This window comes from Microtus pennsylvanicus, chromosome 19, assembly GCF_037038515.1.
Source record: "Microtus pennsylvanicus isolate mMicPen1 chromosome 19, mMicPen1.hap1, whole genome shotgun sequence".
NCBI classification, from domain to species: Eukaryota; Metazoa; Chordata; class Mammalia; order Rodentia; family Cricetidae; genus Microtus; species Microtus pennsylvanicus.
In genome coordinates this window covers 37,479,392-37,500,305 of record NC_134597.1, presented here as the reverse complement: position 1 = coordinate 37,500,305, position 20,914 = coordinate 37,479,392, and positions in this window count along the sequence as shown.

Sequence of the window (20,914 nt, the reverse complement as noted above, 5' to 3'; positions counted from 1 at the left end):
AAAAAGAAGCCAGACAGTCACTGAATATCTAGGACATGTTGAAAACAAAGTAAAAAGCCTTGAGTCACATAGCAAACCATAGTTAGAAATATTGTTTAATTTACACATAAGCATTAGCTAGTAATAAGCTTGAGCTAACAGACCAAAATTTGTCAGGTAGCAGACTTAAATTTCTGGGAGAAGTCATTTATCAGTCTTCACTTAGTGAGTGGTCCCAGACAGATGATGTTTTCTCAGGGTCCACCCAGGCAGACAATTATCTTCTACCCTCAAAACTGACTCAAAGTTGTTTGCAAAATAGAAACTCTTGGGACAAGTTACAGCCAGAAAACACACAGTTTTACCAATACAGAGTAATTTAAAGTGAGTGTACCCTTACAGTAACACCATTTGGAACTCACACTGTAACCTACAAACACAAATATATAAATATAATTATCATATGCTCTGATGCTTAATATTAGCAATTGAAACTAGAATAAAAGAACTATTTGTGTTTGCCTATGACTAGCTATCAGTGAAAATTAAGACTATTTAGGAAATTGAAGCCAAGGAAATCAAACAAGCTGATACATTTATTCAATTAATTCTGACACTGTAGAAAAACAGAAATATGTTTATATATATTTCTTCCTTAGCATTCTCACTGCATATACTATTGTCACTCATGTTTGGTTCTAAATAAGTTTCTTTATATTATTTTTGTCATAGTAGTTATTTTACTGTAACAGTATTCATATCCTTAGTAAATACCTCCTGAATTACCAAATTATTCTATAAATAATTTCATTGTGTACTTCCCAAACAGTATAGGAAACATAGTTGAAATTAAAACATTTTGATGCTTTCCATTTCAAAGATTTTTATTTCCCCTCCCTTCTCTAGTCTTGCAAATTGCTGACAGCTAAAAATCCTTTAAGCATCTATGCCTGACACTTTCTTTCAAGAGGAAATTAGAAGTAATCAATCATAAGAGCCTGAGGGAATTTCCCCTGCACAGCCATTTGAATATCTGACTTAGACCTCACCTTTTAATTTCTTATGAATATGCATTTCTCTTTTATATATCATGAGAAAACAAAAGTGTTTTCAGTCTGAGTATGTAGAACAAACTACTTTGAAAATAGAGAGACTGTATGTTGATTCTGCATTTAGGAAATGTTAGGCAAAGTGCACATTAGCTGCTTTCCAACATTTACTCTTCCATTTACTTTTCCTCTATTCCTCTATTGATATAATGTCTTTTTTAATACTCATATTATTGCATGTCCATAACAGACAAGTAAAATAGTAAACAAATTTTACTTGAATAAAACTGAGCAATATATTTTGTCTAAAAAATCACTAGTGGACATCAAATATATTTTGTATCAAATTTCATTTCTTCTCTATAAAGCAAATTTTCGCTATAAGCAAAGGCTATTGTATCATAAAACCTTTCAGAAACTGACAGTTTGTAGATTTAAAACCGTTATAGCCCTGATGACCATGTATTCTGTTACTTAGAGATGAAAGATGGGACCTCTCATCTTTCTGTCCTGGCAAAGAGTAAAAAGGAGACAAGATTGAGCTCTACCGATCCACACTGTAGGTTTAAAATGCCTTGAATGTTTTCTTGTAATTAGAATTGTATATTTAATACAAAATTGCATGAGTTAGTTTTATTTTTTCAATATACAAAGACTTATTTTTTTGAAATTTTAATTTATATTTATTCGTGTTTTGACTGCATATATGTTTGTGCACCATGCGTGTGTCTGTAACCTCTACAGGGAGACCAAAGGAGGGCATCAGATCCCACAGAACTGGAGTTACAGACAGCTATGAGCTATTGTGTATGTGTTGAAAATTGAACTAGGATTCTATGGAAGAGAAGACAGTTTTAACCACGAAGTCATTTCCCCAGTTCCAAAGGAATTGTATAGTATAAATATATATAATATGTATTGGAAATCATTTTTATAGTAGCTTGGATATTAGGTAACTGAACAAGGAGTAAGTGGAACCTCAGGAAGTTGGCAGCTTTGGGAAGAAACAGTAATATTCATGTTCACTGGTGGATTCTGTAATACTGGAAGTAACATCGTTACTTCAGGTGTTCTACACTGCAGTGCGTTCTCTGCCGCAGGCATTTTCAGTTGCTATACAGTGACTACTGTTAGAGTCATACATCATTAAAGAACTTCTCCAGCTCCTAACTCAGTTAGCTTCTTATCCCTCCAAATGAACCTGAGATTACTAATGTAAGAAGATGAAGACTTCATTTTAGCTTACAATATTGGAAGTTCCAATTTATTTTTAGTTGGCTCTGTTGCTTTGGGGTCTGTGGAAAGACAAAATACTAAGGCAGGAAAATCTATAGTGGAGCAAATTCATTCCTTGGCTGCCAGTGATGGGAAATAGAAAGAACAAGTAAGAGTGAAAGGTGTAGGAGAAGAGGGAAAGAGAGAATGAATCATCATGGAGAGTGCATCTCAGTAATGTATAAACATCCTATGGCTCTAGGCATTAAAGACACCTACCCCCTTCCAACTATGCCAATCTGAAGACCAAATTTCAGCACACCACATTTGGGATACATTCCAGACTCAAATATAGCCAAGTACAACTTTAAATATAAATAAGAGATGTTCATAGGAATAAAAAAGATGAAAGTCAATGTGAGCTAAGGATTTCATCTCTGTTAGATAGACACACATATCCAGGTAGAAATCGGTTGTTGAAGAAAGGGCTTCATCTTGTGCTAGAGCATGAGGCAGAGCACTCCACCTTTAAAGCTATAGATTAGGAAGAAAGAAAGTTAAAGATTAAAAGTATAAACCGAATATATTTTATTATGGGAAACTTACTATTACAATCTGGGAGAAAGAAAAGACAATGAGCAAGCTAGGACTATTGGTCTAGATCCTAACTGACAGATGGGCCACACAGTTGGGAAACTTCATTAAACATTTATTACTTGGTCTCTTTCCCAGTCTCTGATTTATTTGATACTTTTCTTTAAGATATATCCTGTTTTATTTATTTGCATGTTTAAGATGAAAAACCTTTTAAGATGGGGTTAATATACCAAAAGTATTATTGACAGTGGATATGACTTACAAATTTAATAGTGTATTTGATAGTAAAGATTATCTTTGTCTCTCATATTAAGTAGGAATAAAAAAGAAGTAACATAATTGAATAAAATTAGCATGGCTTATTCATAAAACATAATCCCAAGTTCTAATTTAGAATGCCACGAGTCTCCATTCTGCTGTGTGTGTTGAGTGGTTACCTTTTAAGCCAACTGATGAGATCATGGGGTTCAACTATTTTGTATTCATTATTAAAAAGGGGATTTGAGTTTTTATGGGTAACTATGTTTCAGAACAAAAGAGAATGACTTAAAAAAAAAACCCATAATAAAAGTAATAGCCATACTAATGAATATCTTGCATATCACCATAGAACCTTCAACTGGCGATGGATGGAGATAGAGACAGAGACCCACATTGGAGCACTGGACTGAGCTCCCAAGATCTAAATGAGGAGCAGAAGGAGGGAGAACATGAGCACGGAAGTCAAGACTGCGAGGGGTGCACCCACCTACTGAGACAGTGGGGCTGATCTAATGGGAGCTCACCAAGGCCAGCTGGACTGGGACTAAAAAAGCATGGGTTAAAACCAGACTCTGAACATGGCGAACAATGAGGGCTGATGAGAAGCCAAGGACAATGGCACTGGGTTTTGTTCCTACAGCATGTACTGGCTTTGTGGGAGCCTAGCCTGTTTGGATGCTCACCTTCCTAGACCTGGATGGAGGGGAGAGGACCTTGGACTTCCCACAGGGCAGGGAACCCTGACTGCTCTTTGGACTGGAAAGGGAGGGGGAAGGGAGTGGGGAATAAGGGGAGGGGGAGGGAAAGGGGAGGCGGGGAGGAGGTGGAAATTTTTAAGAAAAAAATGATAATTTAAAGATAAAAAAGTAAGCCTTAACTCAATCACATATTTCTATCAATGAGGACCAAGGACATTGCTTTTAGAGTTTGTGACAAAAGACTTGACATGCGTGAACTAATTTATACCATCTTTTTCCTGCACATGTAAGGGAGAACAGTACTGTGTGTTACATCTTTCCGGGATTTAGGATGTAATATGGGATAAACGTTCTCTAAACTGAGCAAAGGCAAACTCAACTGAAAAAATCCCCAAAGCAGCCTAACTAAGACACTGATGGTGGCACATGGTGACATACTTTAAACTGAATTCAAGGAAGGCAGAGACAAGAGAGTCACTGTGATTTCAAGTCTAACCATGTTTATATTTTGAGTCCCAGGTTAGCTAAGAGTTCATAGTAAGACCTTGTCAAAAAAGATAAATTTACTAGGTGAATAACTTTTGAGAGCCATCAGTGTCATATAAAAAGTGTCTAGTATTTACCATATCGAGGCTAATTGTTTCTGAATTTCCAGGTAATATGAAAAAAATTCTTAATATCCAAAGAAACTGAAGTAGAGGGAATTTCTGAAATATATCACCTTTGTTCAATAAGATGTAATATTATAATAATCAAATATAAAAGCCAGAGTATAGATCCTGAAGGAGCAAAAGTTTGAGTCATTCTGGCTGTTCAAAAAATAATATTGCCTGTGGTGATGCTGAATGAGAGTAAAGGGAATATTAAACCAACAGTGGAAGAAGGAAATGACAAATACCAACTCCGTCTTTATGACTTCTGTGTGAGTACAAAAGCTAGAGTATGTATCCCTGTACTCTTTCATGCATTGCAATTCTCCATACCCTCCTTGTTAACTTGCCAATGTTCATCTTGAAGATACAGGATGACAATAAATGAAGCTATTCACAAAATGGAAGTGCCGTGGCACTGTCCACTCTCAATGCTCAATGACTTAAAGACAAAGAATAGCCATTCTATTGTCTGAAGAATATCTTATAAGTTCCCTCATAAGAAGAACCTGTGACAGGTGGGATTTTGTTGCATTTAGGTTAATGAATTTGCCACTTTAGTAAAAGTTAATTGAATTTTGTTGATTGGAAGTATGGCAGGAATGCTACCATTATATCTTTATTAGTATTTTTTTGCTTTAGTGAATATGTAGAATAATAAATTTCATCATAATATACTCATGCATGTATCTTAGCCTACTTTGCCACATTCACTCTCCCTAGTACACACTTGAATACTAGCCCCCTCTAGTCCCTCCAGGAAGTCTTCCAGGTCAGCACTACTCTTTCTACTTTGATGTTATATTTAGATATATTTAATTTCAATAGAAAATTGGAGAGATGTGGTGACTCATGGTGACTCTTCAGCAATATATCCCAAAAAGAGATAAATACAAAAAATATTTATTAAGACATTGCTTTCTTGAGAGAAATACTCCAGGAAGGGATAGCAATAAAATATGCATGGTGATATTAAGGAGTGGCACTGTGACATAGCTTCAAGAGTCACAGTTGATCCTACAGGCAGTGTTGAAATGGAATAGGTAAGAAGTTGAAGTGATGAGACTGGATTTTAAAGTCCATAGTCATCAGTTGATTGCCTGAGGCCTCCCTGGAAAGAGGTATGTTTGGAGGCTACAGTTTGCTCTTTAGCTGCTGTGTGCCAAGAGAAAGCATAAAGTACTGACGGTCATAAAAAACTGAAGGACTAAACCCTACATCCCTACAAATGATTTGAGTGGACTAAAACAGCAACCACCTAGCTAGAATCCTAGGACCTCCCAGTTTGGACAACTGGATCGCAATTTGCTTGTCTCAACGATAAGAACAGTGTGTGCATTAGAAGTCAGAGACAGAAGAGACATTAGTTACTGCTCTGCAAGCCCCTGGAGATTGTATTCTTCATTGCATGCTTTCATAAGCAGCAGATATCTCTCAGGGCAACTGTTCTTCTCAAGCTGATAACTGTCAGTCTCCCTCTTTGCAGTTTGTTTTATAAAAAGGTAAGTTCATATAATGAAATAAGAAGAAATGGTTTGTGTATTCAAGTTGCCTTAGCTTCTGGGAGTGTTTATTATGTTTTCCACTGTACATGCTTCTATATTCTCGGAAAACACATTATATAGAGTTGATGGGATCAACAAGGCTAGGAGATGACTACTTATACTTTAAACAACTTTGTAATTATTTTGATAAGCACAAACAACATCTCCCATAAAAGATAACAGTTTCTAAAGGAATGTTAAATCCAAAGAAACAAAATAAAATAAATGTTATTTAAACTAATAATTGATATGCATACCAAATTGAAAAGACCAAGATCAGAGGCCCTTCTTAAAAAACATGCTAAACCAAGTTATGAAGCACTTGATGTTTACCTTGTATGTCCATCATTCTTCCCAAATTCTCTATCTTCAACTACATCATAGCACATCACAAAGTATGTTGATCCATTCCTTGGAACCAATGCTTCAAAATTAACTAACTAATAAGTTGTGATTTTGTGTGTGTCTTTGTGTATGTGTGTGTGCACACACGCGTATGCATGCATGCATGTGTGTGCATGTAGGGGGGTTGTATGTATCTATAGAGAGAGGTTCATGACAGTTTGTTTCATCACTTTATCTCTACCATATTTTTTGAGACAATGAATATCCTTGAACCTGAAACTCACCATTGGCTAGACTGACTACCTCATGAGCCGTGAGCTCCTCTTGTTTCTGCCTCGCAGTACTGGGATCCCAGGCATATGTGCATGATGCTTTATCAAGTGGTTACATTTGTGCTGGAGCTCCAACTCAGACCCTCATGCTTGTGCAGCAAGCACTTTATCCACTGAGCCTTCTCTGTAGTATGAGCTGACATTTTAGGCACAATGACAGTATTCTCTTTTTTGCTGACTTGTATAATAATTTAAATTGGAAAACTCCATATTGTAGCAAAATCAAATATTGTCCCTTTCTATTGTTTATGACTAACCAACACATTTTGTATGACATTAATAACAACTCTGTTTTAATGACTAGCTATTGTCTTGACCTATCCTATTTATAAAAGTAAGATATACTCTTTTGGTGATTTTGAGGATAAGAAAGTCTAAATATGTTAAAGAAAATTCTTATCTTACCTAAGTTAAGAATATCTTAATGAACAACTTTTAGATATGTTTTTCTGCATACTAGATGGAGTACCAGCTATTAGTTATAATTACATAATTAAAGGTCATTTATTTTCTTTGAGATTTTCAAGGACTATCAATAAAATATCCATTACTGACCATACCTATGAGATTATATATTCTTTGAACTTTGCTGTTTTATTATTTTCTTAATCATAATTTCCATGTTGAATTATATCCATAAACACCTCACTAAAACTCAGAGATGAATTACTTTGGAAATTATTGGACATTTTCAGTAGAATGCAAAAGATGAAAATGTAGAATATGGTGATGTACAGCTTTAATCCTAGCACTCAGTAGGCAGAGGCAGATAAATTGTCTCGGTCCAGTGTCAGTCTGGACCCTAAATTATTTTCTCTTGACCAGACCCCAAAATAAACTATCTCTCTCTGCTGGTAGGAATAAAGACACAACTCACATGGCTTATTGGGAGGGAGATTATCAGTGGTCCCTCATGAAGTCCTGAGTTCACATCTTGAAGAATTCCTCCTGTAGTGTGGGAAGGTCATATGTCAATCTGTTGATTTCTTTGGTTAATAAAGAAACTGCCATGGCCCATTTAATAGGCTAGCCCTTAGGTGGGTGGAGTAGACAGAACAGAATGCTGGGAGGAAGGGGACCAATCACAGTGCCTCTCTTCTCTGAGCCAGAAGTGATGAAGCTCCAGCCCGAGATGGACGTACACTACAATCTTTCCTGGTAAGAAACCACCTTGTGGTGCTATGCAGATTATTAGAAATGGGTTAGTCAAGATATTAGAGTTAGCCAAGAAGAGGCTAGACATAATGGGCCAGGCAGTGTTTAAAAGAATACAATTTGTATGTTGTTATTTCAGGGCATAACCTAGCCAGGCGGCCGGGAGCTGGGCAGCAGAAACACAGCCCACAGCTCCTTCTACACTCCTGCTTTATTCTCCAAACAGCTTTTTATACCAAAATATAAACTGAGTGGGAAACACACTAACATTCTGTCTCCTAGGTAACCAGGTGAATGGCTTTTAGTCATGTCTACAACTACCTGTGTGCTCTGTATGCTAGCTGGCATGTAGGCTTGAATCAGCATCTCTATCAGGCATTCTCCAAATTACAAAGAAAGGAGCAAAACAACATCCTTACTTTTTTTAGGGCAGTGGCAGCCTATTTGGAAGGCTATGTGACCATCTTCAGATACTGACTATGGCTTAGATCCTGGCTGCCATACCAAATAGAAATATGGGTCTACAACGAATCTCTGTGAGTTTAAGGCCAGCCTGGTCTGGAGAGTGAGTTTCAAGACTGATTTCATAGGTACTGAGAAACCCTGTCTCTAAACCAAAACAAAACAAAAGAAAGAAAAAAATAGAAACAGAAAATTAGTATAAAAATTTTTAAAGAAGACAACGAACACTAAATAACGACAGTTTTTTAACACAGAGACCAAGGAGTAAAAGTCATTATTAAAGCAAAAATTAAATGAAAAGTAGATGAAATGACTAGAGTATATTTAAATCTTCACAGATAAATATAATACAAAACATAAATCCAGCTTGAGATTTATTGCAACATCCATGGGAGTTGGCAGCAAATATAAGTTCCGACATTGAGTGTGCTCACTGCAATCTACTGAACATGCCTGAACTGTGGAAGGAAACTCCAAAAGGCTATCTAATTGGAAGGAAATTAAGACTAGCCTTAAATGTTTCTTCAGCACAACTAAATTACAGATATCAGAAAGAGTGCTCATTACATCTTAGACAAAACTCTTTCACCTAGTAACACTAAATTCTAGTTTCTTTTTTTCTTCCTGAAATACAGCTAAGGCATTTTCAATCTCTATAGGTAAAGAAATGCAAAAGAAAACTGTGTACATTCATGTGTACACGTGTGCACACATGTGTGTTTGTGCATGTGTGTGCATCCTATTTCCTCTGTAAGACAACCTCCCTTTAAGACATACCTATAAATCATACAGCATACAATTAATAATTAAAAACTTGTAATTAAATATTTTCAAAAACTGTATATATTGCTGGGCAGTGGTAGTGCATGCCTTTAATCCTAACACTTGGGAGGCAGAAGTTGGTGGATCTCTGTGAGTTCAAGGCCGGCCTGGTTTATAGAGTGAGTACCAGGACAGCCAGAAAAACACAGAGAAACCCAGTCTCAAAAAAAAAAAAAATCAAAGCCAATAAGCAAAAGAAAAAAATAAATATTTAAAAAAACCTCCATATCTTCTCTGGGAATATAACATTTCACCTTTAATTCAGCATGAAGTACTTGAATAATTTTTATTCCTTCTCTGAAAGATGCAATCATTGTGGTTTCACTGTTTGTTATCCCATAATATTAGGAACTATGAATATAATAAAACAAAATAATATAGAGGAGAGAGTGTGTAGGAGACTTGCAAATTAGACAAATAACCAAACAAGCAAGAGCATACAAATAAAGGCAGATTTTATAAACTGTTACATGACTAGCTCTTATTGATAATAGAACCACACTATTGTTTTATTACTGGTATTGTCATTAACAAAATTATCATGAGTATTCCTGCTGCACCTGGCATTCCTCTTAACACAAATTATAAATATCATGCATGACACTGTCATGGTTTGAATGCAAATGAGAATTATCCCCATGTATGAATGATTGCTCTGCTGTTGGTGGTACAGTTTGAAAAGTATTAGAAAGTATGGTATTGCTGGTGATGTGTCACTGGGGCAGACTTGGAAGTGCCAAATGATTCAAATTATTCGCAGTGTGCTGCTCTGTCTTTTGTCTGAGGATCAAGGTATGAACTCTCCATCATTCCTGTTACTAATATTTTGTTTCCCTATCATGGACTCTAACCCTCTTAAACTGTAGTGAGTAAAATACTTTCTTTTGTAAGTTGCATGGTCATGGTGTTTTGTCACAGCAATAGACAAATTGCAATGACAATCTTTTATATTCTCTATTCCCTCAAACATTGTACGGTAGGCTTTATATGTCTGATGATTGTAATAATTCCTTACACTTTATGCTGTTACAGTATTTAATTTGAGAGCATAGATACCGAGTCTCAGAGATTTTGAAATATTTCCTAATATTCTTACCAATCTATCACTATGTAATGAAAGTTTAAAAATCAAACCAATTTTATTTCCAAAACTTTATTAAATAAGCTTGTAATTGGATTTTAGAAATACCACTGGAAACTCTTAAGGCATCATGGACCAGCAGATTCACAGTTTCTTTTTAATATAATTATACTCATTTAAGTGAAACCATACACAGAAAGATAAATATGCCAAAGTGCTAGTCTGTGTCTTAACCCTGAAGTGAATATCATTAGGATTAATTTAGTTTGCCACAAAACTTTTAGTTCCATGTGTTTTCTGATGAAAAACAAACATGAGAGAAACGCAGAAGCACTGACAACAGCCCAGAGGTTGGAAAACCACCACAGCATCCTTACAACTGGTCAATAAAACATTTTATAAACTGTCACCTCTCGCCTTTGGCCAATGCTATCTTGCAGTGCAGAACAGTAATAATGAAGATTTAGAAGGGAAAAGCTTCCCATCTTAATTTCATAATCATATTAAAGATGTGGATCCACTTTTCAAATCTTATAATTGCTGATTAAATTTGTAGGAAATCTTTGGCAGGCAAACTTATTCAGAAATACATCCTTCAAAACCGTAGGATTCTAGTAAATGACAGTAAGTGCATGGGTGACAATTTACTCCTTTTGATGTGCGGTAGTCAGTCTTGAATCTCTTGGGTGCCTTCATTCTTTCTGTTTATATTCTTGACTCAGTGTATGTTTCCCTTAATCCACAAAATCCATAAATTCCACTCATTCTTCTCCACAGTATAGCCTTCATATACAAGACTTGCCTACAAGCTAAAAGCCGTAGCTGTCACTGGGTGTTACTTTCTGTTCCGATAAATCTCACCCAGTATCAGACAGGAATAAAATTTACAATCTCAGCTTCTTGGGTGTCCAGTCACGTGTTAGTCCTGGCATGGAGAGTTGGAGGTAGATAACGTGGCCTCTAGCTATGCTAACCCATCACACAATTTGCTTCATAGTACCATAATTTGGTGTTACCTGTCCCTTATGTTGCTCACCCAATTTTTTCATTGCTAGGAATATGGAACACAGCAAGAATTCATTCATTGGTTCACACAGCTGATACATTTTGGTGCCTACCATGTCTCATTTCTGTTTTATTCATGGTCAGTCTAGACAATACGAGACATCTTCAATGTAGAAGCATCAAGTACTACCAAGTACTCCAGGCATGAATCTTTCATGCAGAGATCACCACCTATAATTCACTGTTAAATCTATTTATATGTAAGAAAGCTTATCTTATATGTAAATATTTACCAATACAGATCATCCAAAAGACAAATCTGCTCACGTCCTATAAATATCAGTATGCATGATTCTGAAATAACTTTATGCAGTATTTATATATCATGATATAAATTTCATTTTCAAAACACATTATTACCTTTGTAATTGTGTCAGAGAGAGGGGGTGTACATGTTTGTACAGCACCCCACCTGTATATTGCACAGGGCCAGATGTAAAGAGGTCAGCAGACAACATGACGGAGTTGCTTCTCTCCTTTCAACATGTGAATTTCACAGATAAACTCAGGTCCTCAAATTTGTCAACAAGTAACATGTTGGGGTTTTGTTTGTTTTTACTTTCATTGTTTCTTTGTGGATTTCACATCATACATTCAAATTCCATTTATCTTCCTGTCCCCTTGTATCCACCCTCTGCCTTTACAATCTCCCCCTAAAACAAGACCAAATTTATAGAAAAAAATAAACAAAATCAACAAAAAAGAGGAAGAAGAAGAAGAAGAAGAAGAAGAAGAAGAAGAAGAAGAAGAAGAGGAGGAGGAAGAGGAAGAGGAAGAGGAAGAGGAAGAGGAAGAGGAAGAAGAAGAAGAAGAAGAAGAAGAAGAAGAAGAAGAAGAAGAAGAAGAAGAAGAAGAAGAAGAAGAAAAAGAAAGAAGAAGAAGAAGAAGAAGAAGAAGAAGAAGAAGAAGAAGAAGAAGAAGAAGAATCTAGTCGTTGAAGCTGTAGTGTGACCTGTTGAGGCCCACAGTTTATCCTTTAGTCTGTTTGTCTCTACTGGCAAGTGTTCACTACTAGGGGCCATTGGTCAGGCCTGAGGCCTTGGCCTCTGTTACACCACCAACATTGGACCCCCCCACTGGGGTTCCTCCTGAACATCCTGTTACTGTCTTTCATCAGGGAGATCTCGCTGCTCTGGATCCACAGGCTCAGTCCCCTTACTTGCTCCAAAAGTTCTTAGACTCCATGGATATTGGAGTAAACCGAACCACAGTCCCAGTTCTGGGACTGGGTGGCATCAGGGCTACCAACTTGCCAATCTTCCCCCATCATCACCATCTTGGTGTGCTCATCTTCCCCCATCATCACTATCTTGGTGTGCTCATCTTCCCCCATCATCACTATCTTGGTGTGCTCCTCTTCCCCCATCATCACTATCTTGGTGTGCTCCTCTTCCCCCATCATCACCATCTTGGTGTGCTCCTCTTCCCCCATCATCACCATCTTGGTGTGCTCCTCTTCCCCCATCATCACCATCTTGGTGTGCTCATCTTCCCCCATCATCACCATCTTGGTGTGCTCCTCTTCCCCCATCATCACTATCTTGGTGTGCTCATCTTCCCCCATCATCACTATCTTGGTGTGCTCATCTTCCCCCATCATCACCATCTTGGTGTGCTCATCTTCCCCCATCATCACCATCTTGGTGTGCTCCTCTTCCCCCATCATCACCATCTTGGTGTGCTCATCTTCCCCCATCATCACCATCTATCTTGGTGTGCTCCTCTTCCCCCATCATCACTATCTTGGTGTGCTCATCTTCCCCCATCATCACCATCTTGGTGTGCTCATCTTCCCCCATCATCACCATCTTGGTGTGCTCCTCTTCCCCCATCATCACCATCTTGGTGTGCTCATCTTCCCCCATCATCACCATCTTGGTGTGCTCCTCTTCCCCCATCATCACTATCTTGGTGTGCTCCTCTTCCCCCATCATCACCATCTTGGTGTGCTCCTCTTCCCCCATCATCACCATCTTGGTGTGCTCCTCTTCCCCCATCATCACCATCTTGGTGTGCTCATCTTCCCCCATCATCACTATCTATCTTGGTGTGCTCATCTTCCCCCATCATCACCATCTTGGTGTGCTCCTCTTCCCCCATCATCACTGTCTTGGTGTGCTCATCTTTCCCCATCATCACCATCTTGGTGTGCTCATCTTCCCCCATCATCACCATCTTGGTGTGCTCATCTTCCCCCATCATCACTATCTTGGTGTGCTCATCTTCCCCCATCATCACTATCTTGGTGTGCTCATCTTCCCCCATCATCACTATCTTGGTGTGCTCATCTTCCCCCATCATCACTATCTATCTTGGTGTGCTCATCTTCCCCCATCATCACTATCTATCTTGGTGTGCTCCTCTTCCCCCATCATCACTATCTTGGTGTGCTCATCTTCCCCCATCATCACTATCTTGGTGTGCTCTCCAGCACTGCCTCAGCTGGATCACCCAGTGCAACGCACATGGAGCCAGTTCTGCTCTGGTGCCTTCAGGTATATCTCTCCCCCACTCTTATCACCAGGACCAGCTCCACTGATTTGACAAGTCAATATGCAGAGCCCCCTCTCCCGATTTCTCTAGGGGGCATAACAGGGAGGGGTGGGGTCAGGCCCCCGCTTGCACATCCCCAGGACTGAACACCTACACCCTCAACAACAGCTCCAGTGAGCAGTCCAGGCTGTGTCAGTTATTTCACACTCCTGACCTGAGGCCACCTCTTCTGCCTGCCACGAGGAGCAAGGGGCAGACGTAGGAGGAAATCTTTTGATCACTCATGCTACCACATGGCAGACAAGGGTGAGTCAGGAGGAAACGTCAGTTCTCCTACTCTCATGCACTCAGGGTTGGCCCTACTGCATCCTTCACCACAGGGTCAGATGTAGTGTGTGCTTCCCAGATGAAGTGTGTGGCTATACTAAGGGGGGAGCATAGGAACGAGCTCTCCCATGAGGGGTAGGACCAACTTGCCTGCTGCAGTAGCCAGCGAGGGGCTAGACGAACAGTCCCAGTGTCAATAAAAGGCAAAACTAGCTTAGCCAAGCATGGTTCCAACATCCCTGTGTTAACACAGGCCATAGACAACATCACAGAAGCTAACTGCTGCAGGATAACATTCCCAGACATGGCCCTTGGCAGCAGTTCAGCCTGATGCCACCACAGCCATGGTGGCAGCACAGACCTCTCAGATCAGCACAAGCCCAACAGAAGCATGATTTCCAAACATCAACATGCTCCCAGGTGGCTATTCAGACCACATTTATTCCCAGAGCCTATAGTGACAACTGGAGCCAGGACACCACCCCAGCCTCCAGCCTCCATAGCATCAAGGATCCAGACATGGCCTGAGGCAGGAGTCATGCCCACATGTCTCCACTACTGGAGGTGGCAGCAGCAGAGCCCCTAAAATGGCAGGGTCCTAGGACACTGACAGGTTCGAGATGGATGGTCAGACTCCAGTCCTTTGCATTATTCTCAGTGACAACAGAAGCTCCAGACATCAGCCCAGACCTTAACTGTTATAGTAGCATCACAGACCAAGACATAGTCCTCTGCAGCAGCCTTAGCCTGGACAACACCATGGCTCTGGGTGACAGCATAGGTCACACATATTAGGATGTCCCTGGTCAACTTGACCCTTGGATACTCTCATGAACAGATAGGAGCCCAGACCCTGGGCACCTATGTGGACTCTGGTAACAGCATGGGCCACAGACATCAATACAGACCCTGGCCACAGTAGGACCATGGACCCAAACATGGTACTAAGCAGTAGCCTAGGCCCAGATAACACTATGGTCCAAAGTGGCAAAGCAGGCCATATGAACTGGCAAGACATGAACAATGGCCCTCGGATATCAATATGGCCCCAATTGGCAGCCTAGACAACTGACATTGGTATGGTCTTTGGTGGTATCGGGAGCCACAGACATCAACGTAGATCCTGGGTGTAGCAGGGTCACACATTCAGATCTGGCCCTCAGCTGCAGCATTGATCCAGATGACATCATGACCCCAATTAAAATCAGCCTGTCACCAGTAGTGCCTCAGTCCTCAGAAACCAACATGGTCATGGATGGCAGCCCAACCTTGTACATTCATCAGCAGGTAATACATCTTGGTAATATCCGTCTATCACTACCTCCCGCTAACTCCTGTTAGTGGTCCCACAACGCTGTCTCCCTCCTAAACTTCATGACTCCTTTTATTGTTATTAATAATCTGAGTCTAATTACTATTGCACATATATACATGGGTGTGTAGCTATCCACTGGGGTACAAGAAAACAACCAGTGGCCATATCTTTAAAAGAGGGTGACTCTTCATCCCTCAGAAATCACCAACTGCTACCAGCTCCTCCTCTAGGGGTGGGGACTTGGGAGCCCCTCCCTTATTCCTACAGTGTTTTTATCTTGTGAAGGTAAAAAGCATATAAATAATGGTTAAATGTGCCCATATGTGCCCTCTCTCTCTCTCTCTCTCTCTCTCTCTCTCTCTGTCTCTCTCTCACACACACATACAAACACACACATACATACAAAGACACACACACAACATATTTATTCTTTTACAGGTTTAGAATTTTAATATTATAGCCTAACCATGTAAATTTTGGTGCTAATTGGACCTTCATTAAAATAATGCATGCACCCTCTATATTTAAAGAGATATTAATATTGAAAATCAGAAGATGATTGGTTTTGACTTGGGTACATTATTTTACAGAAAACGACAAAACAGATGTGTTTAATTGCTGCAATTACCTGTGGGTATACAATGAAATTTATATCTAGCCTTACAGTGCACATAGACGTTGTCATTGTTAATTTCAATTTCCATTCTCCTAATACGAAGTTTTTAAGTTAGTGACAAACAGTCCCTGGTGTGGAAAGTTCTTCTGAAAATGTGTTGCTTTTATTGGTTAATAAATAAAGAATCTCTTTTGGCCTGTGATAGGGCACAGTAGAGATAGTGGGGAAAACTAAACTGAATGCTGGGAGATAGAAGGCTGAGTCGCAAGATGCCATGTAGCCCTGCCAGAGTCAGACATGGCATGGAACTTTACCTGGCAAGCCACAGCCATGTGACAATACAGATTAATGGAGATGGGTTAGTTTAGGATATAAGAGTTAGCAAGAATTAAGCTTACGCTATTGGCCATACAGTATTTAAATAATATAGTTTCTATGTAATTATTTTGGGTTTGAGCTGCCAGAAATGAATGAGAGTCCTCCCCCGAAAAGTTCCCCTTTCCTTGTTTTATCTGCTACTTTTAACTGCTAGCCAAAAAGTAGAAGGTGGACATCTAGGTGTTAGAAAATGCCTACATCTCTTCCCTTCTCTCTACCAAGACACTGATTACTTAATGCCTTACTGCATTGCACCCATCTACAATCTCTCTTTGTAACCTGTTTAATTAAATCAAACTCCCTCTGATGTTGCAAGATGAAACATATTAAAATAAGACTTTCATAATATCTTCTGCTTAGCAGTTTCCACAGGATCCTTACAAGGAGATTATGAAATGCATTCCTCTTGTTTCTTACAGCTATTCCTGACCTTGTTTTCTGGCATTAATTTCTACTCCTCAATACAAAATAAGTATTCATCCATCAGCTGTCCTCTAGAATTTTTGCTTTCTCCACTCCAACTACCTAGTTTATGCCTCTTCCTCTACCTTTCTTGGGCTGCCCTGCTTCTTCTCTATAATATAAAGGATGTAACAGACAAGTATGTAACAAGAAAAAACTAACAGCAAAAATTATATCTTCTCTGACAGCAGTATCCATGGCTCAGATGATTGCAGCAAATACTTGATAATATCAAATCCCTCATTGGACCATCCACTTAGTAATAATCTCCAACCAATCTTTCAAGGCATAATTGTATGACAGTAGATCAATGATCAGAAGATACAATAAGCTACTCTCCTGGAGTTTATATTAGCAATAATAACATAAAAGTATATCATGTTGAATGAAATTACCTGAGTGCTGTGTATAAAAGCAGCTTTAGTGTTTGTTTAGGGTTTGGGGAGATGACTCAGTAGGGTACTTGCTAGGCTGTTAAGGTTTTAAATTCTGACATAGCACCCACACAAATGCCAGCATGACAGTGTAGACCTATAATCCTAACTCTTTAGAAGTGGGAGAGGGAGAGTAAGAGATTCCGGGGGCTTTCTGCTCAGCCAGCTTACCTGATTTGGGAGAGACAGAAGATAAAAAAGGAATATGAGAAGATGAATGATAAAAGAAGATTCCAGATACAATCATATGAACATATGAGAGAGAGTGCAACATAGCATGATAGTGAGAGTGGATTTGCTGTATCTAATCTAAAATAGAAGACTGTGGGGAGCCAGGCCATTTAAACTTCCACAGAATAGCAAAGAAAATCTCCGTTGATAACAAGTCAGGAAGAAGACAAATGTTGGGATTTTCAACCTGGTGTCAAAGAAAAAGTGTACTGGATTTATCAGATAGTATAAATACAAGTAAATAATAAAGAGAGAGATCATTCAGATGATGCTTTTAAGGTTCTGGGCTCAGGTCATCAAGGTGCAAGGGAGCTTCCTGCTTCTCATTACTCTCCAGGGCCCAGGTGGTAACAGAGAGCCAATTTCAAGTTCCCCCATATACATCCACATGCTCCCCGTGATGCATATATGCTTGTGCCCCCTGCCCACTAAAATTTAACATTTTCAATGCTTAAGGACATTTTCATATCTGAGAAAGAAGTAGATTTAATTCCCAACTGAAAGAGAAAATAGACAGAAATACTTTGGAAAAAAATGGCCTGCATTTTCACATGTTTACGTTAGTCCTCCTGTTAAAAGTTCAAATCAAAGATTTTGGGAGACAGTGAAATAGGAGTTGACAGAGCATGGAGGCCACTGGTGATCATTAGGTGGCACATGGAGGAACTAAACTGTGTCATGTTCCATGCTTTAAGATAAGCCAGTAAGCAAAGCCAAGCTGGGGCCATACACATTTCATTAGAAGTTTAGGGAAACCAAGAACTACATGGGAAGCCAATTACATCTCTTAGAAAGGAACACAGGTAGTGTTACTTTCAGTTCAGCCTCATGCAGCAGATGGTGACCGGCATCACACTGATGGCTGGAAGCTTCTTAACTAGTTTCAAACCTCTCTCTGCCCATCTACCCAGAGTCTTCCACAGAACTGGCCTTCAGTAAACACTCATTAACTGGAAGCTCTTGTCACCGCTGCATCCGACTGTCAGGGAAAACTTTACTATGACAAGTCTCCTGGAGAAAGCAGCACCCTGGCTGGTCTCGGCAGTAATTTGAAGGCACTACATCCGATACGCACTCTGAAAGTCCTCCAATTAGTATAAATCCTTCAGGTATGGTGCCCATTTCCAAGCACAAAGTGGCTGTGGCTAAGTGGCGATAGATATTCATCCCAGCCCCTATCTTTTATTCATGTTCACTTTAGTCACATTTACCGTTTGAGGAGTCTATTACTTCAAAATGCCTCCCAAGAGGAAGAAACGGGTACTAAATAAATCAGTGTATATCTTAAGTATCAAAGAATATTTCATATGAATTTTTTTCCTTAGGTTTCCTGGCCAGAAAGCAATCTAGTATTGCTAGGGAAAAGCAAAGGGGGCAATTTTTAAAAAGAGATGTTCCATCATTTCTACATGAACCCTGGATATTGTATAGTGCTCACAATAACCCTCATAGATAGGAGACTGTGGGTGACTTAATAAAACTCATTCCCTGAAAAGACTCAAATGCATTCTAGTCCCAAGCTCCTAGTTCACAATATTTCAACAGTCACTGTTTAGAAGTCTAAGAGAGAAGCAAACTTTTCCACTGGCTGCCTCCTTGCAGGCCCGATGACCTTTATAAATGACAGCAAATCTCAGTTGAATGAAAGATGAAGGCAAAGAGGAAAACATTAAGATGTTTTGTCCTATTTTTTTGTGACTTGTTGAAAATAATCATGGGGCCTATTTGTCACACTGCAGCTTTGCCTCTTTTTTTCCCATCGCGTTTGACAAGCTCAATGAAAAAAGTGTAAAGGAAGATGAATTGGCAGCAGCGTCATTGCTGCTCTGTCTCCTGGTCATTCTAATTTTTCTTCAGATGAAATATATATACAATACCAAGTCAGTTAAGTGGAAGAAACATCTACAGGGAGAAGCAGAGTAACCAAGTCCTTTCTCTAGTCTAGAAACAGCTATTAAAAAATATCTGTCTCTTTCACTTTCAATAGCTTAGGCGTACTGCTAGTCTTTATGTCTGTGAGATGAAAATGTGTTTTCCCTTGGCAAAGAGGAATGACAGATGGTTCAGGAAGGAGGGGACTAAAGGACAATGGAGGAAGGGACAGGGAACTGGAGCTAAATAAATACTGGCAAAAATAAACCAAGATAAAGATTCAAGTCTACAAGATAATGTCAGGAAATATCTTACACTCAAAAATGTAATAGTAGAGAATGAAATATATGTGTAGATTAATCTAAAAGTTAATCAAGTTGGGGAAGTAAATCACAGGGTCAAAGGACCATCATGCAGGAAGGTTGGCCTGCATTGTGCTCTACCAAAGGTATAGGAAAAATAATTATCCCTTAGTGAGATAATGTATTTTTCCTGCCCAGGACTTATACTGTCTGTGCAGTTCAGATCTGGCATGAAGTTCTGTTCAGTTTGCCCACTTTACAGAGTCCTGTCTCAGAAAGTCGTAACTCTTCATTTTTCTTTTCTTGTGTTCTCTTTTTCTTTCTTATACCTGCCCAAAGCTACAGTTGACTTTGTCTTGTACTCTGGGATTTTTCTTCACTCTTGCTCAAATCTCACATCTCTGTTCTGTAGCTGCTTATAGCTGCATGTCTATCATGTGCCTAACCTCCATGCCAGCTTAATGGAATAACATGGCTTTTCCACGTTCTTTTATCCATTTTCTTCATCTGAGCAGATGCTGAGATATACAGCTTGCCTGTACATCCCTGTAGGGCTTTTCATTGAAAACTTTTGTCCCAGGAAATATTTATACTCTCCTCTCCCTATGAATGTGTAAGTATGCACATGTTCAGAATTTGCAGTAGTAAATATTATGTCCATGAAACTAAATTGATGACACAGGTTCCTTTACAGGTCCCCTTTATTACCTGCTCTAAAGATCCCCTTCTTTCTACCTTGGTTGAACTAGAATGTTCCTATTTAATAACTCACCAACAGGAAGCAACTTCTTTAGGATATTCATTGCTGAGCTTTCACCTTCTTTTGTGTTACTCATGAAAAGCTAAATTCTTCATATTTTAAGAAAGACCGGTTTCCTGAAATTGTAGTCAAACATTCCAGTAAGTTTTACTTTGTCTTTATAAATACCTCATTGAGGGGGGCCCATTATTATTACCTAGTATCGTTGCTAATAGTAACTTACTGATTTTTATGATATTCATATTCATATTTCTCACTTCTATGCGACTTGATTGCTTTTCATATTGTTACTGCCCTGTCATTTATACTAGTATTTAAATAAACTAGGAAAGTATCTTCTTTTAGCCCTTTATTTCCCAAGGAAAAGTTGACTGAAACTTTCTTGTAATCTGTGGCAGAACAATTAAATTATTCTTCATTGTTATGTGATTTTACAACATTGGGATTAAAGGACAGACCAAAGAAATCA